The sequence below is a fragment of the Dromaius novaehollandiae genome, chromosome 2 (assembly GCF_036370855.1).
Source record: "Dromaius novaehollandiae isolate bDroNov1 chromosome 2, bDroNov1.hap1, whole genome shotgun sequence".
Lineage (NCBI taxonomy): Eukaryota > Metazoa > Chordata > Aves > Casuariiformes > Dromaiidae > Dromaius > Dromaius novaehollandiae.
In genome coordinates, this window is record NC_088099.1 from 27,650,068 (window position 1) to 27,674,524 (window position 24,457).

A 24,457-nucleotide genomic window follows, 5' to 3' on the forward strand; every position below is an offset into this window, starting at 1 on the left:
CTCTCCTGCCTGCATTGGAGTCAGAGTATTATGATACTCCAAGAGTCTGCTTGGAATGGATTCCTCCTCTTCCTAATTCCCCAATGGTATCTGCAGGCTTATGTATCTGGGCATGCAGAAATTCATCCTGCCTTCCACCTTTGATAAAGCTTCTGGGCTCCACCATGTGTGACCCCCACTTTTAGTCACACGAAAATGGCTTTTCAGCATCCCTAATTTACTGCAGTTCTGATTACTGCTTGTTTATCTAAGCACCCAGCATGCTGTTCCTACTGATAAATTAGCTTCATCTCTGCCCAAGAAGTTAATGCTTCATTCTTTACTCATGTAAGTAGCTTTACTGGTTTCAGTGGAGCTACTCATGGGAGAGAGAAGTCCATTACTTTGCCATGTGGAAAGACATCTGGAGTCAGTCCCATGTGGTCAGCATTAATTCTCTTCCCCTTGTTTTCAGGCCTTTCACACTGCTGTACCTCTCACATCTCTCCCGTCTGGGGTCTTTTACTCTTTTAGTGTTCTTTGTAAGCAAATTAAGAGGAATGCAGCAGGAACATACTCTTAGAAACCCTTTTCCCAGTGCTATTGTAGCCTGTGATAATTTTTCTGCTGCATCTGCACCTGGCCTCAGGCAAAATCTGTTCAGTTCCAGACAGTCAATTTTTAATGGTGCTTACAGCAGAAAGCAATAGTTTGACAGCTGACCCACTGGCCCCATCAGCCTTTTAGGAGAAAATTGAGAATGGCCAAACAAACGGAAAACATTAGGGAAGGAAAATGAGACAATATCACATACAGCTCCAAAGTTCAAATGAGAAAAGAAATGGCGGGGGGGGGGGGGAGGCGGGGGGGGGCTTATATGTAGGGGAGAACTGCGGTATACATCTTAGGCTAAAAGAAAATGGAGATCCCAAGAACAAAACAATACATAGTCTAAATCCTTTTAGTAGCACTTCAGTGACTTGTGTTAAGACAGTAGGAAGCAGAAAACCTATTTCTTTCTCCAGCAGGAAGAGTGAGGCAAAATCCACGCATATAATTTTCCCGAAAGCTTTGAGGAGAAGCAGAGTGAAAAGCAAGTGCAAGGAGCGGTGGAAAATAATCATCTGTGCTCAGGCAACCCTCCCAGCTCAACTCACATGGGCTGGCATCCTGCTGTGGACACCAGGGTAGGGCAAAGGGTGATGGCTTGGCTGGTTACCCTCACTCATCCACCCTCTCTCGGGCTTGTCGCCGGTGAAATGGCAGAAATGGGACATCTGCATATGAACTCCTTGACTGTACTTTCAAGTATGTAATCTTAGGATGCTATACAGCTCAGGGAAATGGATTATTCCAGAATGACTATAAGACTATGCTGGGGACTAACAGGTAAGTTTCAGTTGCAGAGCTATACTCTTCTTTGTTCATATTTCAAGTCCTGCAAACATTTCCAGAAGCATATGCTTCAGAGGTATAGAGCTGCATAGCTGTAATACTTTCCACCTGTGCAATGCTTCATTTCTTGTAAGCATCATCAAAGTGTTAATTAAGAAACTCTGGCAATACCATTGTGCTTACCTAGACTCCTGCCCAGGCACAGCCACCTGCAGAATGAGGGACTGCATGCCTGGCCAAGCCCAGAGAGCAACCCAGTAGCATAGCCATTACTGACACTACTCAATATACTGGTCATTACAATTTTGCACTGATTTTCATCTTTTAGGCTCAAGAACAGTTACAATAGTGCACATCTATCACCCTTTTCTTTACAGACAAGATGGAGCATAGCAGGCTTGCAAGCACAGCATCCCCAACGGTGGAATGTGGTAAAAACACTGTACAAGTGTGTATGAAAATATAAAGTGAGAGAACACTTCTTTACGATCTTCGAAAGTACCAGGAATAGTGTCTATTAAATCAGTAAATGTCATACTGTTTGTGATGGAGATAAAATGTGGTCAGTGTGATGTCATTCATCTTTTATATGAGTTGAGAAAAGTTTGTTCTCAGATTCATGACTGCAGCTGATTCTGACTTTAGAGCTATCTAGACTTCCTGCTATACATGGTTGAGGATGTACTGAAACAAATTTGAACTTCAGCAGAATTATAAAGGATCAAGTTTCTGGATCTTTGCATCACCAGCTATGCTAAGCAGAAGGAGGTCCTATAAGGCTGAAGGTAGTTAGGAAAGGCATCATTTATTTGGCTATTTTCACTGCATTCAGGGCATAAATTGGCAGGAGCAGTTCGGAGGACGTTGCAACAGCCTGGCCCATCAGGCTGCAGGAGGAAAATGGCGACCCGCAGACGAACGGGTCTGTCAGTGAAGAAGCTGCAAAAGATAGATTTTGATTTGCAACCTGATTTTTGTAATTTTTTACAGCTTTAATGACAAATTACAGTACTGTATCTTACAATTTCAGTATAATATCCTAGCTGTTGTTTCTTAAGGTAAGAAAGAGGGTAGAATTTTCCAGTGGTTACTATGGAAAAAGAAAAAAGAAAAAGCAGAGCAAAAGTAAAGCTATCTGAACTCCCCCAAACAGTGCGGGGAACTGTGTGAGGAGATATTTCAGAAGAGATGATTGGAATTGCCTTTGGGAAAGGAAGGGGGGGCCGGAATTTTCTTGCTTGCATATTCATAAGACTTAAAAAGTTTGGTTTGATTGGCTTTAAAGTCATGTTTGATTGGCTTAGAAACTGTAAAAAAATAAATAATAAATAATAAAGTGGAAATTCCATGCTGCTTTAATCACTGCCCACTCCAAGCTTCCCTAATGACTTCCAGATGCATTCTTTTTTTCCTATTGTTTTGGCAGAGTTTCCAGACGACTTTTGGGTCTGTTAACGTAAAAGGCGGGGGGGGAGGAAGGGAAGAAAAAAAGCTTACTCTGCCCTCCTCTCTGCTCTAACAGAAAACAGATTTCACTCTGGTTATATAAATGTGTGATGAGCTGGAGAAATAAAATGTCTGTTTCTGTCTCTCTTCGATCTCCAAGAAATCTTCTGGTAGAAAGAGAAGGAAATGTATTCACTTGAGCTCCTTACAGGGAAAGAGGTGAAAGTTGATACCCTATAATCTATTGATACATATGTAAAATAGCATAAAGTTGAAAATAAAACAAAAAACACTTTACAAACCTGAACTCTCCACTGAAAAAAAGTTTTCATGCTGCTGTCTGTGTCACTGGCCTGCTGAGTCACCTTAGGCAAATCATGTTGTCTCTCAATGCCTCAGTTTCCCCCTGTGTAAAATGGAGACAATGATGCTTAGCCACACTATAAAAAGCTTTTAAGACCTGCAGATGAAAAATGCTTTGTAAGGCAGGGTCAAAACAACTTCTAAAGCACACAGGGGGTGACCGCACAGAGGTGTATTTGCTAAGCTGGACAGCAAAACAGCAGTTTCCTCTGGAATGGTGCGTTAGATGCCCATGTAAGCCTGCCATGTACCATGTAGTCATAACGTTGGTAAGGTACTCTGTTCCTTTTTGAAAAAATTAACTTTCTAGTGATAAGAAGTGCTGTCTTTGAAAGCCAGGGTACCACTAAGATCCACCTCTTCCTTAGGCACCACAGCAGCCCTGCCATCTTGCCTGAATCTTGTTCTTGAAGGCACGCTATAAATCTTGCCTTTTAGAGGACAAAAGTCACTCCCATTCAGGCTACATTTATTCTGTCTTTTGGAAAGAACCCATCATTCCTCTATCCAGTCATTCTTTCTTCCCCTAACATTGATGTCCACATCCAAATGCCCACCTCCACAATTCTTTTTTCTTCCACCTCTCCCATCCGTGGTGAGGGGAGAAGAGGTGATGAAGAAAGTGCCCCTCTGTAAGACCCGAACTGTCTCAAAAGTCTGGCTTTCAGGTGCTGGCACCTTCAAAAAGATCGTCAAGAAATTTGTTGACTAGCACCTGTCCAAAAATCTCCGTGGAGCTTTTGAGAGCATCAGCAGAGGTGCAAACTGCCTTTGTCTTAAACATATGCAGCTTTTGACTCCTTGCATTGTTCGCTGGTTCACCCAAGCCCACCTTGTGCCCAGTTCCACATCTAATCTTTCACATTGCTGCTGGAAATTTTCCTGGCAATGAAACTTTGCTTGTGGGTGACAATCTAGCACTACCAAGCACCAGGATGAATCATGACTATTCAACCTAGCACATGCATGAAGCATCTGCATCACAGTCTTCCACCAATGGCCTTTTCCTGTTGTTCCATGGGCTCTAGAGCACAACTGGTTTGGATGGACAAGAGGGGGTACAAGGCCGGCTGGGACAGCTTTGGGCATATGCTTTATTTGGCAGGTGTCACAACCCATACTCAGAGCTGAGACTCCAGTGCTTACAAACCACCCATCAGCATTAGGTTTCCCTAACCCTGGAACTAAATAGTTTCTTCCCACATTGGAGCTGGCTGGAAAGTACAGTTATTTAATCAGGAGCACTGGGTGACCAATGGACAGCACATCAGCCTGAGAGCATAAAAGCATTTGTAGGGCCTTGAGTGCAGCAACAGCGCACGTCACCTCATCTAGCTTTTATGCAGCCAGTTTGGGGAACAGAACTCACTGATCCAAGTACACTGGGCCGAGGTACTCTGTAATCCAGCATAAAGAAAGCCAAAGATAGGGGTGAATCTGTAATGCTTTCTGTCAGCTTTTATTTTTTCCTGTTACTGATGTGCCTGTGTGAGCCAGTATTACAGTACAGAGCTCCTCTGTGGATGTGGGCCGCTGTGAGTAGATGCATCCAATTCAACCTCTGCTGCTAGAGCACAGGTCATGGCTTCTTAGGCTAGTCTGTTAGCAGGCTCTCTTCTAGTCCTGTTTGAATAACATGTGGTGCAGCTCAAGTCAGAGAGTCAGTGTTTATAAATTTATCTATCTAACACAGGAGATTTGTGTTCAGTACAGTGTTAAGGCTCTTCTGAATGTGCCTGAATCAGGCACACATTCGCATACCTGCATGTCAGGTTACCTCATTTAGACATGCCTGTGTAGTGCTAAAATGTCCATCTTGCCAAGGTGCCTAACCTCACTGGGCAAGCTCTGTAACCATCTTTCAAGTGAAAGAGCAAAGTGCGCAGACCAAAATGTAGGCCCCCTGTGAAGACTGATGGCTTTATTTTCAATTGCTGTCAAATTTAGGTGTCCATGATGCATCTTAGATGCCCAAAGACCAGATCCAAAAAGACACTTAACTCTTAGCAAGGGGCCTATCATCTATTCTGTTATGTTTGGATGGTAGCAAAAAGTTTTCACAAAGTGGATGTAGACTTAGGTATCAGACCACTGCTGACTGTTGAAGCAATAGTATGTCTTTTGCTGTGATTCTACTTTTCTAACCATATGTTACAGAACATATCCAGCTATTCAGTTTTGCTTTAGTTTAGCTTTACTTTACTTTGGTTTAGCTTTGATTCCAGCAGGAGTTGTGCACATAGAGTGATGTCAGGGAGCCATAGCCACCAATCAAATCATATATAGAACCCACAAAGTAATCAGCTCTAAAAAAGCTGCCGGCACCAAAGACATAATTAAGATCTGAGGAGCTAGGACTCGCTGGACCTTTTTCACAGGTTCAGACACACTTAAGCTGTGATAATTGAGCTGTGGCATGCCCTAATGGGGGCTATTGTCAACACACTGGATAAATGTCATTTGTCCTTACTAGTCTATTGTAATAACTAATGACAGCTGAAAGAGGAGGCTGTTACATTCTGTGCAGGGGCTGACCTTACCTCAGACCTCACCAGGGGTGGCCAACATGACATATCATCCAATTCCTGCTGCTGCTCTTGGAAATCCCGTTAATGAAAATAGGTCTGTGCAATCCCAAAACATTTTGTCATCTATATCCTCAGAAAAGTAGAATGTAAAGTGGATGGGATTCATCTGATTTTAATGCAGATGCCTACATTTGAGTATAATATATGGAGATCTGGTCAGTATCATCACAGCAATCTAAAGCACAAGGAATCAGGTCCTAAAACCAGCCACAGACAATAAAGGATGCTCAGATGCCAGCAGCTATGTTTTAGGTACCTGAAGTTAGATGAAATGGTTCTACCCGTAAGGTTTGATGGGACCACAGTTTTCTACAACATTAATTCAGTTATACATCAAAAAAGAACGATGCCATTTACTTCACTCTAACCAAGGAAAGAAGGAACCTGAGATTATAGCCATGGAAGTGACTTTTTGTGTTCTTCTTGCTACTACAATGCTAATATTTCTAGCCATTAAAATAAACAGTTTTTTATGATATAGCATTCAAAGTAGACAGTTGGCTTGTCAATGAACATAGAGAAAAGTGACCTGGCAATGTAGATGCAAGCACAGGCAGGACTTTCTGAAAGTTTCTAAGGCAGTTAGTGGCCTTTCCTTTCTTAGGCCAACTGGAAGACCAACTAAAAATAGCTCATTAACAGACATCAGATAAGTGGGCATGCTGGAGGCAGGCGACATCACAGGTAGATAATGACAAGTATAGCACTGTGGTCCTCCATGATTTTGTGAGTGTGGGTCTTTGCTTGGAGTAGCAAAGCATGGCTCTTAGATTTTACTGTCTTCAACAGTTTGAACATTATTAGCCTAAGGCCAACTCAGAGGCTTGCAATTAGGAGTGAAAAAAATAAGGCTCAAAACAGAGATGATTACTGTAAGTACATTACAAACTTAATAAATAAGGGGAGTGTTTAAAATACTGCATATTATATAGACTGCTATTTTGTTTTATTCATTTGGATCTGACCATCAGAAATGACAAACACTGATTTGGAAAACAGTACAAAAATCAAAGCCAACAGTCATTGCTGCTGTCTCGAAGACTGGTCACTTCTGCTGGCAGTGCTCTAGACAAGGTATATGTCAGCAGTCTCTGACCTAGTGCCTAGTGCCATCAGGCACTCTTTGAGCATCAGCCTTCTCTTTCATTTTAAGTTCTTGCATTAAATGATTTTATGTAAAAGTACAGACAACATATCTATGTGAGCAGGGAAGAAAGTCTTGAAAAGATGCTGTTGATCCTGACTGGTGGGAAGTAGGAGGAAAGCATTTTGAAAGCTTTTAAAAGATCTTCAGAGGGCTGAGTGGAATTAGACCAAGCTGAGAAATTCTATAGCCTGATTTGCAGTTAAAATCAGATGGCTTTTTTCTGATGTCTGTAATGGGATAGTTTGGTCTGTCTGGTATGACGGCACTTGAAAACCTACTTCTTTCTAGTGTCTGTTCCATCCGTTTTATCCATTCAGGACAATGACAAAGTACAAGCCTAAGGCAAATAACTGCCAGCAGAACAATAAAATCCATTATAAGGAAAGCAATTTTGATTAAACTTTTCTGCTAAGTCATTTAATGAGTTTATACTGGATAGATGAGATCTATGACAGGTCTTTATTAAATAAACTGTTTTACTAATAAAAGCAACATTAACAGTACTTGGCTGTCACTGTCACGAGAGCATAAAACCTGGTACAGAGAACTTCACAAATTCTAATCTGTAATAAAAAAAAGAACATTATCTTTCTCTGAGGCTGGTAGCACTGATATGGATTTAAAAAGCAACCTAGGTGACAGGCAGAGTTGCTTAGATCTCTCCTTCAAAAATGGTCTAATAATTCTTGAACACCAGTCAAAATACTCTTTCTCATATTTTAATCATATAACTTTGAACCAATATTGAAGTCTCTCTTAAAATGTCTCAGCATCTATGCATTGAAAATGTTCTCTTTGCCCTTATTAGAAGTATAAATAAGAGTACATCTATGGATTCATAATGAAGACAAAGTACCTGTGCCTGTACTGGTGTATTAGATGTGCCCAGAAATTTTCTGCCCACGGAGTCAAGTTATCATGTACTAGCACACATCTAGGCCAGCAAACTCTTTTCACCTTTATGCTGCATACAAAGACGATCTGGGAAATGACCTCTGGAATACGTACCAGAAATTGCTTGGCAGACGGTGAATTGGCAGGGACCAAAAGCAGCCCAGAGACCATTCTAGCAGTATAGATCATTTATAATGCCCAGAAATGTCCCCAGGCACTGTTTAATTTACCACCTTAGCCATAGCCAGATTGATCCAGACATGGACAGGGATGTTGGATTTTTTTTCAGGTCCAAAGCAACATTTGGCCGACAAGTTTCAGGTAGCTTAGAGGCAAAATCAGAGGTTTCATATCAGAACATCCATACTGTATCACTAGATCTGTGCAAAAGTAACAAGTCGTTTTGTACACATGATTCTGAGACCTAATGTGCTTTGCCAGGATTTTCAGTCCTTGATCACCAACATTCCTCTTGTCAGGAACAGCTACCAGCTCCTTGCCAAGGTTTTTCCAAGCTGGGCTGTTGGGATAGACATTTGGTTTAATCTTTTAGCATGAAGGCTATCTAAATTCTAAGAAATTAAGTCTATTAGAAATGTAGGGCTGGGGGGGGACATGAAAATGTCAGCTTAATTGATCTCTTCAGCTCTCTGATTTAACCTAAGCAGGGTTCAATATTTCTAGACAAATTCTAACAAATAATCTGACATACTTTTAAAACTTCTAAGGAAAGCAATTCTGCCACCCCTCAATACTATCAGTAGGTAAGTAGTGTTATTAGAAAGTTTTTCTCTAATACCTAAACTAAGTCTCTTTGCATTTAAAATATCAAATGGTAACTTCCTGTCCTGTCCCAGGAGGATATGTAAGCAACCTTTCACATAATGGAAAAATATTTATTATTCCTCCAGTCAATCTTCTTTCCCTCAAAACTGATTTGTAAAACCTCTTCTCTACCTTGTTGGGTAAGTGCTTGCTCATTCTCCCCCCACTCTTCTCTCTCTCCAGCTTGTCTGCTATGCATCTCAAAAGCAAACACAGCTGACATTTCATCAGTGTTGAAAAAAGCAATGTAATTAATTACAAACAATGTTCTTATTAACATACTCCCCAGTGAAACAGACAATACTGCAAGGAGGCCATATCACTGGCTCTGACTCAGCTTAGACTCCCCTGTGTTCCCCAGATCCTCCTCTGGAGTGGTTTTATCCAGCTAATAACTATTCATTGTATATTTATGCACTAAATTTACTTTGCCTGTGTTTGTTTTTTGAACTTCACTGCCTTATTTGCTCCCTTTCTCTGATTTGTCAAGATCACTCTGAATTATAATCCTATTCACCAAAGTCTTTCACTCCCTCCTGCTGTGGTGTCATTCTCAAATGGCTTAGTATCCTGCTTAAGCTAAGTTCTGAGAATACTAGATAGGACAGAACTTACATGTAGCTTTTTAGACAAAAATGAAATGCCCCAAATCAAACATTTATAATGAAAGATATTTGATGGGCCACCAGATAGATCATATTTTCTAAGGCTGTTCTACTGCAAGACTTTTTCTTAGCCTAATTTCTAAAACTTGTCCCCAACTACTGTTCTTCTCCATTCATTATATGAATTGTCGCTTAAGTAATTTCTCATGAATAAGTGTTTCTGCCTTCCTAAAAATATGAGAATTAAGTGCAGTGACCTATTCCCTGTAATGTAGACTGGAGTGTCTGATGACATAGCAAAAGACAGGGAATGACCCCAAAGAATCTCTCTCATTAGTTAGCCACGAGGAAGACTAATTTACTTCATCCACTGTTTTGCCAATGTTATTGCAAAATTCTTTGCATCTTAGCTCCCTATTCATTTGCCCATCTGCTGCACCCGACTTTTTGGGAAGGGTCTGATCAGAAATCTCAACAGAGAGGAAAAAAAAGTAACAGCCTCATAAATTGAATTATCTTCTTGTCCTACCTCATAGCACATGAGTAGGGAGGGTGGAAGAAGAAAACTTCATCTGAAGGTGTCTGACATAGACATCGCAGCACCTGTTCCCAATCAAGGAGATAGTGCAGCACAGGAACACATTACTCAGGTCATGGAACTGCTGTTCTTGGAGGTTTTCAAGACTCACCTAGAGCAAGCCATGGCTGACCTGATACAGTGTTTGCAATAGTCCCATTTCAGGCAGGAAGCTGGATTAACTGACTTCCAAAGATCCCTACTGGCAAACATTTCTAGAAAGAGTTTTTCAAAAATTTTAATGCAAACTTTTAAAAAAAGATTTTAAGGTATTTCAGACCAGAATGTTTTCTTGATGTTTAATTAGTTTTACTGTAACTTTAGGTATTTGTAAACTTTCCAGGAATGTTTTGACTTAAAGAATTTTTTTTAAATACTATAAACTTATATTTATCAACTCCTTCTGATCTATCTTACTAAAGCTGAAGGGAGGAGGCCGATCACCAAAACCATCAGAAACTATTAAAAAGCATTATGAAAAACTTTTCAAGAAGTGTAAAATGGTATTTATCAAACCTTGAACAAGTAGAAACATCCTCAGAAATCTTGAACTTTTGTTTTACAAAATTATTTTCTCATTTTTCATTGGTGATCCTAAATTTTCTAGAATCTCATTGATTTAAAACACTTTTATTTGTAACCATTAAAGATTCCTCGTTAGTTTGCGCTCTGGTACATCTACTCATCAAGATCCAGGGGGCAGTTTAACGAAGGCTATTCCTAGATTTTGTCCAGGCTTTGTGCTTAGCCTGGATAAGGTCTATCGTTTGCATCTTCTTGACACGTCATAAAGTGAAATGAGCCAGCTTCACTTAGCAGAGTTCCTCCATAAGATTCTTTTTATCTTAGTTTGCACAGACTGTCCAAAGCCCTGTCCCTATCCTGCATGTGTTTTCCAGATGATTTCTTCATTCTTTTATTGCACTGCTATGTGAATCAGCTCAGATTAAGTTAAGAAAAGAAAGCCACCACATACAGTGTTTATGTTGTGGCAAGGAGCGGGGAAACTTTTTTAGGAGAGTGGGGAGAGACAGGGAAATTTAGACATTTGCTGCTCACTGAAACTGCTCTTCCTAGTGCCGCTAATACTGTTGCTCATTCTCTGTGTGTTTTCTCTAAAACAAATGCAAGCAGCTTTATGCTTAGCTGCAAATTGCTAGCAATTTACTTAGCTAGCTCTGTAACAAACTACGTGCTATGCAAGGCAGAGAACTGAGAAATATTCTCTAGATTTATTTCTCTTCTTTGTGACTTTCAGAAATATTGCTGCTACCCTAGCCTTGATTTTTACACCCAAGTAGCTTTATATTTAAGAAAGGAAAGTCTCAGAGGTGATAGAAAAAACAACTTTTAACACACAATAGATGAAATACAGGCAGAGAAAAGGGAGGCAAAATGACCTTTTCTAGCATGAAAAAGAAAGCGTTAACTTCTTCTGTGCTCCAAACAAATTGATAGGAAGTAGAAATGCTCTTGGAAACCCACAGGAAGTAGAAATGCACTTGGAATGAATGTTGGCAAAACGTCTGCTTATGTGTTAAAGATGCAAACGTTTCGACAGAGTGCAAGAAAACTTGCAGGTCAAAAAGCAAAGGATTCCCTTCCCCCCTTCTCTGCCTGAATATTTCTTCCAGGGATTTGAGAGCTGTAGGATGACGTGGAAGGGGGTCATAAAACCCTGTTAGGCTCCGGGTGTTCCACAGCCTGGCCTCACTCACAGCAGCTCTAGACACTTAAAATTAAAAGTCTCAGGGACTGAGTCATGTTGCCTCCTAGACTGAGGCTCTCTCCCTTTCAAAAGGGGCAGGCAAAAGAGGCGGAAAGATTTCCCTTGCAAATTTCAGTCTTGATCTTTCAAGCTTTAATCAAACCATAACAGTAATTTCTTATATGCCACTGAAGAACTGTAACAAAAACAAGCAAAACTCCTAAATCCTGAGATCTAGAAATTCTCAGTCTCAGTGTGTCAGACTGTGCCACTACCAAACTTACTCTGCAGAAAAAAAAAAACTTTCCTCTTTGTTCCAAATTCCTCTCTTCTTCCCTCTTTTTGTGTTGTGAGGCTTTTAATTTGGAAGTGTTGACTCTTTTCTTGTCATGTCCATCACAAGGGACATACAGCATGCATACCATATAATCGGGAAGCCGTGCAGGAAGCTGCCACGTCTGTAGGGCTGCAGCACACAAAAGGAGGCGGAGGTAACGGGAATACCTTCTGCTTGACAAACTTGGAAATTCTAGTGCCACATCAGCAGGAGCGAATCCTAGCACAGCGCCCTTCAGACAGTGCAGAAGTGAAACATGCACAGTAAAAGTAATTCGAGGCAAAAAGCTTTTCCCAAATATATACTAATTTCTGCCCTTCTGCCCATCACCTCTAAGCCAAACCTGATAGGTAGTGTTACACACATCAAACCTCACTGTTTAAAGTAAAGAACCTAATTCCATGCCCATCTACTTTAGGGAATTATGAACTCATTACTTCTGTATCCGAAAAGCTCACAATCCAGCAAATTCTCTGTGATTTAGGTAAGAACTGAGGCACAGAGAGACCGAGGGTGTATCCACACCATGCAGTGCAATTCCATGCAGAAATACCGGAGTTACCTCTGGAGTCAAAGCATCACAGACACATCCACCCAATCCTGTTCCTATCCTAATGCAGAGAGCCACAGGCTCCCGTGGCTTCTGGTACTTGAATTAGTTCAGGCATGCCTGAATGATGTTGCAACATCCTGTGAAGACAAAAAAATCTCACTTTTAGCTAGCTTAGGTACGACTGTGTTCACATGCTAAATACCCACCGTATATGAAAAAACAGCTATTTTTTTAGGTGTTTGGAGAGGGACTTTGGGTCACATCACATGCCTGAGATATCTCACCCAGGTTTGGGCCCGTTGAGTAGTTCTTTAATGGAATGTGTCTAAAGTTCTCCATCTATAAAAACCTATGTATATTTGAACCTCTATGAACTGTGAAGATCTATTCCAGGGTATAAAGTCACCAACAGTTTATCACAGCATTAGCAAGGCCAACCAGTGTATCAAGTAGTCCACAGTGACTGCCAGCATGTGTGCTCTCCCTCTAGGAATTAAGAACACTAACACATACAGAAACATGTTATCTCACATACTGTAAGTCTATAGCCTAGCTGATCATGTGGTAACCAATTTGTTTGCTCAGACCCTAAATATATCAGAGAATTAATCAGTGAAAAGCTTTTCTTTTTGTGCATTTTTATAGCTATTTAACTGTATAGGCACAATTAAATTGGTGCAGTGCTCTAAAGAGGGGTAACTGTACCATGATAAACATCTATATTTTAGATTATATGCTGTACATAGTTAAAGCCATCCAATATTTTCCTCTAACACACCCTGCCTTTTAACTGCCTGTAGTTTGGCCAAATGCTAACCATTAGAGCTGATATTAGGGCAGCCGTGTGCCTGCTTCAGAAATCTTTCTGGAAGAGTTTAGCTAACTAACATTGCTCAATTGTTCCTTAGAGCCTAATGTGCCAGTTCTGAGCTCTTATAGAGTGGTTTGCAGCAGGTGGTCTCAAAAAATAAAACTGCATTTGTAGGACAGTAAGGGCTTAGAGGAGCAGCCTGCTGAAGTCTGTAAAACTCTGAAGTTTCAGAGCTGCCATCCCATGCTGATTATTGAGAATAGTCCATAACTGACCTGAGGTGTCAAAATTTGCAGGAAAGAACAAGAATGGAAGAGACTTGAAAGTGCTCATAAAAAGTGATAGAAAGTGATCATTGCATTTGGAGCAATGAGGAGAGAGAGAGAGACTAGAATTTAGAGAAGAAAGAAAGGGATAAGGATGTTTTTCCCAGAAGTCATGTTTTATGTAGACCAGAGGAAGTTGATGTGACTGCTTCCAAGGTGAACATTAAGGTGTCCAAACAATATTGTTAAATAATTTGGGAAAAAAGTCAAATACAGATGACTGTTGGATCATTTGGAAAATAAATGTAATTATGGACTTTCCTCAGATGATGACCGAACATCCATCAATCTGTCTTATCTCCCCTCAGCACCCTATTGAATCACCTGAACATGAGCTACTGAGGGGGGGGAACAGACGTAGGATCCCATTTTACAGAGTGGAAAGAACTGAATAGTTCACACAGTATTTGCTATGCAAATTCTGTGACAGTGTGAACACTGAAATGAGGAGTGTGCAGAAGGCCCTTTTGGTATCTAATCACCCTGTACAAATATCCCTGTGCATATGCTGAACACTGATATGAACTTAACACATGCACATCTAATGTCTATTTTATTGTAAAAAACAAAGCTGAAGTGGCATGGCAGCATAGTATCTGTTTGCCCTCCAATTCTTTTGCATGAATACCCCTCCTCTGAAAAACAATTGCAGGATTTAGATGCCAAGCTGGAGGAAGCATTTATTGTTTTGAAACAACATCTGGCTCTTTAATGAACTCCACAGGTGGCTATGTTGGCGGTTTCTGATCTCTTATGTGGTTAGAGCTCTGTGTGGATAGCTTAAAAACTCCATCATGTCAATGACTGGTTCATTCAGCCTGAATTATTTTCTTTGGACTTAGTGATACTGTGGGATCTGTATAACCTCAGTAGAACCTCTCCTGAAGTAGGTACTTAAAAGCAGCTACAGTTCTAATGGAAAAAGGGACTGTGAGTTTGTGTGCACAAGTATATGTGGGAAAGTGCCTGCATGTGGACATGCAAGACGGAATTCTTAGTCGTATAGCTTAGCACAGGCAGGCTCCTATTTGATCAGTCCTTCCAAAACAGTTTATCCAATTTATAGTGTATTTGTTCTTAATAAGGAGATAAAGCATATCGTAGTCCTAAATTAAAAAGATATTTTAAGGCTACGGAATCAAGCACCCAAATATACAAAAGCATCAGAATTAAAACTGTCTGTGGTGGAAGGAAGTAAAAGAGTCAAGCAAATTGATTGAAAATATAGATCATTCTCTTTTTAACAAAAAGAATTTTGGACATATATACAGAGTTCTCAGCCAGATTATGTTAGACTGGCTGTGCTTTTCTGTAGAAAACTGAAATTTTAATACACTAAAACAATATAGCCCCAGACTATTTTTAGCGCTCCCCTCATAATAACCCATTGTTAGCAATGCATTTCTTCACACTTCCTCATTTTCCTCACTGCACACTCAAAAACCATCAGATACAAAAAATCCTAGCTTCTTACTGCTTTCCAGCTTTTTACCTACTCAGTGAGGAAGATAAAGGGCATTAATAATTACACTGAGATAGCAGATATCAAAGAACCAGGATTTGGCTCCATCTCTGGTCCAGCCAAAATGGTCAAAAAGTTCACAGAGGCAGCTACTAGGAGATTTCATGCAAATGGAAAATCCTTGCGAGGTGTGAGTTATGGAGGTGGCTCAAACCTATGCCAGATCCTGGCCTCCTAGGAATAGGCTTAACCTGCGGTCTAGTTACTTTTTAAAAAAAGAAAAAAGAGGAAAAAACAAGCCACTTAAGGAGAAGTAAAATAAATTAAGCCTGGTTTCCTCTACTTCTGCTCTATTACCTGGTGTCCAGTAGTATGAATGAGCTGGTATTGTCTCAGAGTAAGGTGTAGAGGCTCTAATTCAGGTCTCCCTCCCCTACTCAGCATCCTGTTTTCCATGAAAATTGTAAGAGCTAAATATTTCCAAGACCTGTATCCATCGCACAAGTATGGTTCAAAATGGCCAGAAAGTTAAAATGTTGTTAGAATGGGAACAGAAAGACAATAAAATTGCATCAGCCTTGTTAGTTTAAGAAATTGGGCCAAATAACTGAAGTGTTCAAAGAGGCACTCTGCACCACATCCACCTTTCAGCTATTCTGTTATGTTATTGTAGGGGGGAAATTTACACAAGCAGGAAAGCATTTTCTCTCTTCTGCTGATGCTCAGAGAACTAACTGTAAGGGAAATTATTCTCCGGCCCCATACGGTGTTAGGAGACAGGGGATCAGAGTAGAAGCTGCTACATTCAGCATATTGTCAAAGACACAGGGTCAACAAATGGCTTCAGTAGGGTCCAGGATTTCAATCCAGAATTTTTGCTGTGGGCATGTAACGGAGTCCATGTGACTGGCACTCAGACTCCACAACTGGATAGAAATCCAAATGCCAGGTTATCGCTGAAGTGATCTTTCAAGGACAAAGTTAAAATGTATCACTGGTTTCACAGAAATTGTTCATAGCCTGAAGAAATTTGTGAGAAGTAGTGAAAAAACCTCTGTAATCTTGAGTCCTAAGTAACAGCATTTGAGTAATTCTCTTAAAGATTTTTAAATCCCTTTAGTCATTGACTGTCACCAAGTCCGAGGTTTGACTTTGAACAGTAGTGCTCAACTTTACATCACTTGAGGAATAAGTTGCCATCAGCAGGGAGCAAACCCAACTGAAGTATTTCTTTGAAATGGTCCTACAAAGCCAAACTGTCTATTAACAACCAGTCAAGATATTCATCCACTCATACTTATGATGTAGTGTGTACCCAGCAGACAAGGACATACTCTGGTAATTCCACCACCAGTTGTTTCTTTCCAGACCCTTACAAAATAATTTCCAAATCCTAAATTCAGCAGAACTTCTATTCAATCAGTATGCTAACTCATCTGCATATTTTGAACCTACTGCACAATTAATATTGTTATATGTAGACTACCTGTCTGAAATATTATATATAAGCAATCAGCTAGATTTAAAGCTGTATGTTCTATTAAGCATAATAAGAATTAACAGAGCATTAAAATACCTTCTGGTCTCTAATGTTCTGAAGAATTCATTTGGCAGCATGTCACGCAACAGAAATTCAGGGGAAGATTTGTGCCTGCTGATGAATTCAAAAGTAATGAAAATTAGCATGATGTAAAGGTTAAGGTGTGCATTCATGTAAATACACTTATGATCTGTTATATGAAATGCTAAAAGTTCCTTTGGATGTAGGGAGTTGCTTTAGAGTTTTTACATCTCTTTGTGCCCAAATTATCTTCCTTCTTCACTGAAGCAGTGCTGTACCCACATGCCTGAGCACTCAGTGCTGAATCAGATAGACTAGACTCATGCCATGTCCCATGTACCAGCTGAAGGGAATGACTACCCATCTCTGCAGTCCTCTGGGCTTCTGCTTGGGGAAGTGCCATATGGAAGAAATATTTGTAGTCTTTGAGTCTTAGAGGGAAGCCCCAGACTTAGAATAGGTTGGGCAGGTAGAGCTAAGGAGGATCACTAGCCCCTGGATGCAGTGTGTAAGACATTATATCATAGGATGCTTCTGCACAACTGTGATTCTTTCCTATCCTTTTCTTCCTCAATTATATGGGGCTGCAATCCCACCTTCACTTGCTCATAGCAAGCGGCTTTCTAATGTTGTAATAGGGAAAGAAGATAAAGGGGAGGACATTTGTGTTCTGAATCACAGCTCCAATTAACAACAACTGTGCGGGTAGTTGACCTGAAAGACCTTCAACAGGAGAGACTCTTGAACACCTAAGAATAAACCATAAAATGACATGGAAACCATCTCTTCTGGAAGGTGAGTTATCTGAGAGGAATAAAACCCTCAGACAGAAGAAGCTGGCCTTAAGTCTGTCATCTCCCAAGAAAGTGCTCTGAATTGTGACCTATTGGGCGAAGGTACAAATTCTTCATGTGCACCATTCACCAGCAGTTTTGTGAATCTAGCTCTTCATTCATTCTGGCCTTTGTTTTCAGTACCTGGAATAATATGCTTTGTACTATAATAAAAGAAGTATTTTGTTGAAACATGAATTAATATTTGAATCTATTTCATAAATTCATGAGGAAATACAAAAACACCTGTACAATAGGTGTTGCTACAATTTATTTTTCAATTTACCTGACAAACTTAAAAAGCAATTATTAACATTTCCATTCTTCCTGGCAAATATGCGCTGGGGGTATACAGGCTTCCTAAGTAACCTTCATAGCCTGGATTTTCCTTACGCTTCAGTTCCTGACTGTGCAACTTCAATAAAAGTCTTTAGCCTAATTTTCTCCAATGTGTTTTATCTATTATTAAACACTGTAATTAAAGCTGCTATAATATATACACAGAATTTTCATGCCTTTGTTCCTATTATTGACCAGACATTGTCTAAACAAAAATATTTCCACTGGCACTCTGACAAGATAAAACCGTTTGTCTTTAAAAAAAGAAGAAATTTTTGACTCAAAAGTAAATATGAAATTCACAAGCCCCGGCAAGCCCACTAGGCTCTCCGAAGGGGAAGCGTAGGAGGAACGCAGCTATGGGCCCTACTTGAGACCGTGACTATATCATGGTCTAACAAGGATTTGGCATGCTGTAGGAGCATGGCTGCAATGCCTCCAGCAGTAACATTTGGGTAGTTTGATTCCAGCCTCTTCCCCTGAAGGCCTGTTTTTGCTGTAAGGAGCCCATTATCATTCCAATGAAATGGACTTGAAAATCCAACCACTTGGAGCTACCAGTGAGTTACTTCAGTTTCAAGAGATCAGCTACTACATACCCTTACTTAATTTTGGGGAGAAACTGCTGAGTGTCTGTCCTGATAGAAGTGCAGAATCCCTCTAGAGATTCAAGGATATGCAAAGTCAGTACGTCCTTCTCTGACTGCTCTAGATTGGGTTTGGTAATATGTGCGATACCATATTAAGTAAATCCATACCACTTTTTGAATTAAGGCTACTGCATGTGGCTAGTACAGTGGAGTCATCTTTTGGTGACTTCAGTATATGAATATTAAAACATAAGCCCACACAAAGTCTCCTGTAAGATCCACGAAGTTTAATTTCTCCACCACACATGAGATCTGAGTTGTATTCTACCTGCAGGTGAAGGGGAAGGCACTTTCCAAAAAGGGCTGGAGTCAGGTTAAAAACTCCTTTATACCTTAAATTTTATTTTAAGAAAAAACTGCCTTTTGAACATGTGCAACTGACAGAAGCCTTGGACAGGTTTAGCTTCCATGCTTGCCATGTGAGTTAAATGTGGTTGTTTATTATAGAATCAGCTATAATACAACTTCTTCATGCAAAGAAAGACATACAGACAGACTTCAGCAAAAAAATTACAGCGTGACAGTGGGCCAGCCCTTGAAGGCCCTTATTTTATCTGAATAAAAGCCAAGGGTACAGCCCTGCATTTGTGAATCTGTAAATCTGCGTCAGTCCCTACTAATTTGAACCTGTCTAGGCCCCCTCTCGGCCAAATCCTGCAGACCAGCCCTCCGAGGGGAGAGGTCCCAACGCTCTTCTTGTAGTCATTATTGGAGCAGGAGATGCAGAGCAGTGACTCCATGATTTTTCTAGAGAAAATAATGGCAGTATGAGGACCTGCAAAGAGAATGAAGCTTTTCTTCATAATAAAAAAAAAACCTTCAAGAGAGGAAGCTGAACTAAGGCCGACTGCAACATGGTCATTCTTTCCATAGGGTTTTGTTTATGCATTGAAACATTTCTCTCAGGCTGTGGCATTAAGTTGGCTACAATCTCTAGGCTGATGAGAAAGGCCTTGCACGAATTCCAGCTCTAACACGTGACTGCTACTTTTATGGCTAAGAAATGGAGGGGAGGGAGCTCCCATGTTGATATTTACTTCTCTCAGCTGGCGGCCGGAGAATACCATTAATTCATAAAGTGAAGCTGTTTATGACTGGAGTGTCAAGTGCACTGTGAAACATCATGAATTCTCATTTCTATACGGGTGCAGGTTTGCCTGGAGAGAACCCTTACAAATGCAGAGAATTCTTTATTACAGATTCTTTAGTCTTGCTCTAAAAGTGGAAGTCCTCCAAGGTTGTGAAGGCCTTGTCTGATACTGATCAAGATAGCTGATGTCACTGAATTACGCTGCCTGAGGGCCTGCCACTTCAGTTCTAACGATACATGCTTCACAACTTTCCATGCACACTTTGTCTTGTCATCACGACACACTGCTCTCTTCAGTGATCAGCTTCAGGTTGTTAAGGAAAATTAACTAACTCAGGCACCATTTTCTTTATTTTTCATGTAAGTTTTAGAAAAACCAATGACCATCCAGAATGCAGACTGAGAAAACAGACTAGCAATCTTTTCCCCTGTCAAAAGAAAATTACTTCTTGCATTTATATCATTTTTCCAAGGATCTCAAAATAGTTTGGCAATTAGCAAAATGATAAATAAGTCTAACAACATTGCTCTGAAGCACTTGAATTCTTTAAAACTTTCCGTACTTTTCATGGAAGTAGAATACTGAAGTTAACTGTACAAAACACAAGGTTATGTATGACAGAGGTTCCATGATGAGCAGAAATACATGTGGTTTAACTCATGAGAATTCAATCAGATTGTCTGCTATTTCATCAGAACACAACAGATTATTTCTTTCCAATGCAAGGTGCCATGGGAGTCTTTAGTGTGCATGTTCATTTTTATATCCCATCTGAAATGTGGTACCTCAGCAAATGAATTTTTCTTTCCCCAAATATCATATGACCACTGGTTCATCAGGTCTTTATCTGATTACAGAAACGTGCACGCTCTTTCTCTTAGCCAATTAAAGTAAAATATTTTGACATATCACAGTATGATAACTCTTCTGGGTTCAAGCCCTAGTGTAATAATACAGTTGTTCTTAATGTAATCTGCCACAAAAGTCTTCCACTCTTGATTCTTTTTTTTTTTTTCCTCACTGAAATATGGATTAAAAATGTTTTAAAGCTTGTCTAATAGCTGTTTCCAGAAATGTAGGAGTGGATGATTGGAACATGGCAGGCGGAGCCCAGTGCTGATTATGAGGTCCATCAGGAGTCCCAGACACATCAAGCATTGACCCAGGTCCAGGGTCTTTCCAGGAAGTCTAGTCAGGAGAAGAAGGATCTGGGGCTAGACACAGAGCTGGAGACTTCTACACTGTGGCTCCAAAGTCCACCTAAGGAAGCAAGTTACCTACTGTGTAGGGCCAAGGTCCATCCAGGAGGCAGGGCCAGAGACAGGGCTGGAGACCAGTACACCTAGAACGTAGCTCAGGCAGGGTCTGAAGGCCCAGGGCTGAGCTGAAATGGGGTTCCAGGCCCATGGACAGGGGTTGTAAGTAGAGGCCATTAAGGCCTATTATTGTCCTCAGAGCCCTGACAAGTATCTTCTTTATGGAGGATATCTTCTAAGTTAGGAAGGATGTCATGGAGAATGTTACTATACGATACTCGCAGCAATTTCTAAGTAATCTTCCAGACATCTCCAGGGGTGTAATAGCATAGAGTGGTTCCACTCTCTTTATATGAATAAGATCCATTGTCTGATGGACCTCATGAGCTGTGATGTATTAGACACATCTGCTACTGAAATGCAGTAGGACATTCTTTGTTATACAGTGATGTGCTCATCAATAACTTTTCAAGAAGGAGAGAAGATACCTAGTCTCTCTAGCTTATTGGTTATTGCTTTAAGCAATCCAACAAGAACTGGAAGGACTCAGCCTTCCCACAGCCCATGTTCTCTCTGGCACATTCATCAGATGACTTTTCTGACACTCAGAGGCATTCCCTTTTTTCACTTGCAATAGACATGCAGAGATGAATGCTGTTTTCTGATACAAAACCAGTCTGCAAGATGCCAATGACACTGCTACACTCCCACAAGCACAGGGAGCCAACAAAACTTCTTCACATTCCTATGACCCGCACAGAGATGGGACATACGTGGCAGATTAGCCCTGCCCAGTAAGTGAATTTCAACTTAAAAGATCAGGCAGGAACTCCAGAGGTTGGAGATCTTGGTCCCAAGCTTAGTCCATTTGGTGTCCCCTGAGGAATGTTTCTGTAATAGTGAGGAGAAATGGAATAATGTTGATAGATATGTCTTTTAAGATTTTAGTGTAAAGCCGGGGATGTAGAGCCTGCAGACTAAGAGGACTTACTCAGCAGGAAAAGCAGCCATGGAAATTCTTGCAGTGGGAAAGCTGAACTCTCTTTCTCCACCTTCTTTTCAGACTGCGCAAACACCACAAGAAAAAAATGAAGGTCTCCGAATCTTCCTAAACATTCTTCATCTCACCCCCTGCAGTTCGAGGGGGTAAATGTAACTGCCATTATTAAAGAAAGGTTCTTTCTTTTGAAAATACACAAGAAATATGATACTACCTTGATGAACAGGCTAAGCATCTAATCAAATCACAGAGTTAGGGCCGGACAATGTACAGTGACCTAGTCTTAATCTGTGACTTTATCAGGAGCGAACCTTCCATAAAAAAGAATTAAATCACATCCAAAGGCAACCATTGTTTTAGCTTTGGAGTATCCTTTTTTTTTTTTACATAACAAATGCATCCCCAGCAATCTGTTTATTCCTATTGCTTTTTGTTTGATGTCAAGACAAAGTTCCCTAGGTAGGAGGTTGGAAAAGAAAATACAGTCTCTTGCTATAAACTGTTAACGGACTCTTGCTTTGCTTTGCTCACTTTAAGTATTCTGCTTAGTTTGGCCCAATGCTCTGTTTTTTCTGGAAACCTCTCATTTTTCTTTTGGTCTGTATTCCAAAACCACAGTGCACTAAAAAAGAATTTCTACCAAAGCATCTCTGCTTCAAGGAATCCTTGCTTTATACATCGCTATATACCTGCACTGTAGATTTTCAGGGCTTTATTTATACAAATGAAAAATATTTATCCCACTTTGTTTTTATTTTTTAAAAAGCAAATGGTAGCTAGTTCAGCTAGTTAATAGAGGACGATCCAGCTGGCATCTCTAATGGAAATGATTACCACAGAAACATTTGCAATCATTTAAGCGTGAGCTCCCATGATGCTTAGCAGAAAAGGCTGAAAACAATTCAAAATAAATGTAGTGCAATCTAAACAGGGAAGAAGGAAATGAAAGAAAATTTGCAGCAAACAAAGAAGTTGTCTTTCTCACCATGCAGGGTACACCAGGTACAAAATTTTAAAGCTATTTCATCAACCCTATTACAAATACATGGAAAATTAACACAGCCTATATATATTGTGGAGCTCAGCTACAGTCATCCACATCTGTTTCTGGTTTAAGTTATACCTTGCTCTGGCACAGATTCAAAGAGCAGCTGTGGAAGTGAATCTGAGACTTGCCTGGGGTAAATGGATGATGCCGTTCCACTGAAGGAGTGAAGCTAAATCAGCCAAAAAGGTGGTGCTACGATTCTAGAGACATGTATTTCCAGAGTTTTCCCTTCCTTTTACTCCCTCAGTGATTGATAACTTTTCTGCACAGCAAAAGTAGAGTCTATACCATAGTTATAAGCTTCAGGTTTATAACTATATATGAACTTCTCTGAGACACAGAGAGCTTGAGCAGTAAACAGTTCATGTTTCTATCAGATTGCTTTAATTTTTAGATTTAAGAGGATAATTCATATATTTATAAGTAGCTAAGCTGAAAAGACTCTATGATGTTATGTGTGTGTATATGTGTGTGTTTGCACATATATGTGTGTGTGGTATGTATGTGAGAAAAGCAATTCATATAGAAATAACTCAAGAAGCAGCACATTGCCTAGGAGATGACTTACTATGTCAGGAACAACCTACACTTTCCCAGTTAAGTAGGTAGCTTCAAGTACTACGGCATGAGCAAACTGAAAACTGGAAAAAATCATCACTTAGGTTGCTTCAGCATTTTATCTCACAAGACTAATGGGTTTCCATAGTTTCATTATCCCCATTCGCCAGATCGAAGTGTTGCATTACCTCCATTTCCCATCCCATCCTTTTATTTAGAGTTCAACTATATGCTGTTTTCACTTAAAAACTTGCTTGTGGGGCCTAGGGCTTTCTGTGAGAAGGATTTTTCAAAAGGTAGGAATGTATGGAGGAAAGGTCAACTCAAGTATTCTTTTATAGTCTAAATACATAGTCTAAATTTTGTATGTTTATATGTTGTGTATACCTCAAAGATGCAAAATGTAGCCCTCTACTTAATTTCCGTAAAGTGATTTCTAGTGGCACAAATGTTCTCAATTTTTCAAAGTCTCCCAGTGCTTCAGAACAACTTCATTGCATTTATTCTCACAGTGTGCCTATAGCACAGGGACCTGCTGCTGTCTGCAATTAAGCCCTGAGAAACTGAGACAGAGAAATGAAGTGTGAGATCCAGATAAGTTCTTAAAATGCAACCTAAGCACCTTAATTATGCCCGTATCCTAGATCACACTCAGGCGATCTGGGAGACTCAATACCCACATCCTCTTGGGGTTTCACGCACATGCATCGCTATGCCTAAATGCCAGATGGGGCCAAACCAAAGAAACTATGTTCAGATCATCTTGCCTCGCCAACTTGAACTAGTATTAGCTCAGCTCAAAGCACAGCAGTCATGGTCACATTCACTTTAAAATGCAGGAGTACAAAACTCAAAGTGTGATAGGGGATTACCAGTCAAGGACCAGATTTTGGTATCCGCTTGAGCAATTGCTGATATATTTTGCATGAAAGAACAGTGAAGTGATACTAAAGACAACTAAAGTGCCCGCGTGCAGGGATCAGCCTTGGGCTGGGAAACCCAGTTTCAAACAAGCTCTTGATTAAGACAGTACGCTATATGCCTACTTTTAGAAAAGAGACAGTATTTGGGTCACATTCCTGTGTCCTACTCTTCTTGCTAGTTT

The 24,457-nt window shown here is 40.3% G+C and overlaps 1 long non-coding RNA gene across 1 annotated transcript; it reads right to left on the bottom strand.

The window, feature by feature from the left end:
* Positions 1-2,192: 2,192 nt before the first annotated feature.
* LOC135327284 (uncharacterized) lies at positions 2,193-12,530 on the bottom strand. Its single transcript, XR_010387387.1, has 3 exons — positions 12,427-12,530; positions 3,123-3,226; positions 2,193-2,313 (listed from the first exon to the last, which is right to left on the bottom strand). It is a non-coding gene; the product is annotated as an uncharacterized LOC135327284 (long non-coding RNA).
* Positions 12,531-24,457: the final 11,927 nt, after the last annotated feature.